The sequence below is a fragment of the Heterocephalus glaber genome, unplaced genomic scaffold (genome assembly GCF_053883595.1).
Source record: "Heterocephalus glaber isolate CG9 unplaced genomic scaffold, H.glaber_assembly_v1.0 deba00000818, whole genome shotgun sequence".
NCBI lineage: Eukaryota > Metazoa > Chordata > Mammalia > Rodentia > Bathyergidae > Heterocephalus > Heterocephalus glaber.
The window spans coordinates 14,325,655-14,328,730 of NW_028258164.1; positions in this window are offsets into that span (position 1 = coordinate 14,325,655).

Here is a 3,076-nt window from a genome sequence, read left to right on the forward strand (position 1 = left end):
AGCCCCCAGGGAGACTTAGTCAGGGATACAGTGCTCCACATTAAGCTGGAACTGGGCATGGGGGGGCGCACCTGTAATCCAGGAGCACTCAGGAGGCAGAGGCAGGAGGATAGCCACAAGTTCCAGGCCAGCCTGGGCTACATAGTGAAACCTTGTCTCAAAAAAACAAAACAAGGGCTGGGGATTTAGCTCAGTGGTTTTGCCGCCTGCTGGACAAGCGCAAGGACCCGAGTTCAATCCCCGGTACCAAAAAAAAAAAGAAAAAGAAAACAAAACAAACAAATTGGGATGCTGTCTATACAGACAAGGATAAAAGTGTATAGTCAAGACTAAAAGTAAGATGAGCACACACCAAAGTGTGTGAAACATACTAGCATGTGAGTGTGCATGTGACCACGTACAAGTGTGTGTTGTGTGTAATACATGAGTGTCTATGTGCATGTGTGTGTATGTATGTGTATGTGCAATACACCCCTCCAGAAAGATACAAGAAGAACTAGCCACAGTTTCTCATCCATGGACCACTCATCTCATGTCTCCTAGTTTGCCTTTTTCAGAAGGCCGGATAGTTGGAATCTCTCAGTAGGCTCACAGATTGGCTTCCTTCAGTTAACAATGTCTGTAAGCTTCTGCCATGTGTTTTGTGCCTTTCCTGATTAAGCCCTGGGCAAGATTCCTTTGTATGGATTTGCCAGGGTAATAATTATTGTTACGGCTGTGTCTAGATGTTCCCTCAAAGCCTCTCGGGGTCCTAGATGGGACTGTCTCAGAGGTGGCTAGACCTAGAGTGTGTGTTGCTGGATTGACTCATGGTGCAATACTAGGATTAAGGGTGTGAGTGCTCCCCACCCTAAGTAGCCTGCATAAGATATAAGGGATAGAAAGAGCTGTGGTTGTCCATTGCTTGCTTTGCCACCTTCTGCCCACCATGATCTGCTTCTCCTCTGTGATGCCACACTGCCTTGGAGCCAGCCGACTGTGGACTGAAATCTGTACAAACTGTGAGCCAAATAAACCCTTTCCCCTTTACCTTTGGGTGTTGGGTATTTTGTCTCAACAACGAGAATAGTAACTAAGACAATCATCTCCTTTAAAAAATGTTTCTTTGCTTAGGTTTCTATGTAATTATCATCAAGTTGACTCCAAACTCGGCTGAGAGTTGGAAGCACTTCTCCAAGCCTGCAGATTCAGCAGACTGTCCTGGGGCCTGCTCTTCAGTGCCCATCTGGACCAGCTACCACAGCTGTCACCCAAGTCTTGGGAATTTCCTTCACCTCTTTTATTCACTCAACAAACAAGGCTTGAGGCTTAACCATGTGTCCAGCATTGCTTTTGCCACTGGAATATAGCAGTGAACAAAAAAAACCGAAAAATTTCTCCTATTTAGAACTTATCAGAGACAGACAATGAGGAAAAAAAAGTGGGCCATTCAGTCCATCCTTTTCAATATTCAAAATTCAGTGTCATTTATTGTATTAACAAACTGAAGGAGAAAGGTGATGAGACCACATCAAACAATGTGGAGAACACATTCAACAAAATTCAATATCTATTCTTGATTTAAAACAAACAAACTAACTAACAAAAAAAAACCTCTCAGAAAAATAGAACAGGAAGGGAAATTCCTCGCCTTGACAAAGGGCATCTGAGCTAATGGTTGAGGACTGAATGTTTCCCCCCCAAATCAAGAAAGGCAATGACGTCTACTCTCACTTCTCTGAGTGTCTCTCTGGAAGTTCTAGCCAGTGCATGAGGCAAGAAAGGAAATGAAAGGCATAGAGACCACGAAGAAGAAATAAAAAGCATCCCTATTTACAGACACACTGTCTCTGTAGAAAATCCCAGGAAGTTTACAAAAAACCTTCTAGGACTAATAGGTAATGCCCGCGGGACGCCGGGATATAAAAGGCAAAATCAATTGCATTTCTAGGTAGTGCAAGAGCAAGGGCCCTCTGAAATTGGAAATATCACTCTATCTACAATTGCTCAGTAAAACACAAATATTAGTTCAAGTCTAACAAAACACTCACAGGACTTGGGTGCTGAAAATCCCACAGCACTGATGAGGGAAGAGAAAGAAAACCTCAATAAATGGGGAGACGTAGCAAGGTGATGGTTTGGGAGATTTAATAAAAATATCAATTATTCCAAAATTGACATATATTTTTAACTCAATTCCTAATAAAATTCCAGCAGGTATTTTTGTAGAAAAAGAGAATATTGTTTTAAAATCTATATAGAGCTGGGTGTGATGGTGCACGTCTGTAATCTCAACTCTTGGGAGGCTGAGGCAGGAGGATCACTATGAGTTTGACACAACCTAGACTACATAATGAGTTCAAGTCCAGTCTGAATTACATAAGAGTGACTCTGTCTCACACCTTCTCCCCCAAGAAAAACAAAAACAACAACAATAAAACAATGTGTATGAGGCCGGGGATTTAGCTCAGTGGTTCCAGCGCCTGCCTCAAAAGCGCCAGGTCCTGAGTTGGATCTCCAGTACCCCACCACCACCCAAAAAAAGTTCATGGAAAGCCAGGGAACTAGAATAGTGAGCATATTTTTGAAATAGCAGAATAAAGTAGGCAGAATTACTTGAGCCCTGCTAAGGCTCACTGTATAGTTCTGCCATCAAGATAGTATAATGGTATTGGCCAAAGACTAGACGTATAGATTAATAAAATAGAACAGAGAGCCCAGAAATAGACACACACAAAGTGCCCAGATGATTTTTGTGGAGGTAATTCAGGGTGACCTTGAACTCACTGTTAGCATAGGCTGGCCTCAAACTTGTAGCGATCCTCCTGCCTCAGCCTCCCGGGTGCTGGGACTATGGGGATGCTCCAGCATACTTGGCCCAACTGATTTTTTTTTTTAGTATATGTGCTGCCGAAGTGAGCACAGGCCCAACTGATTTTTGACCAAGGTCTAAAAGCGACTCAGTGGACAAAAGTTGGCCTTTCAAGAAATGGTGTGGGAATAATCACCTATCCAAAGGCAAAACTTTACCTAACTTTCTTTTTCTTTTGTACTGGGGATGGAACTCAGGATCTTGCTCTTGCCAGGCAGGTGCTGT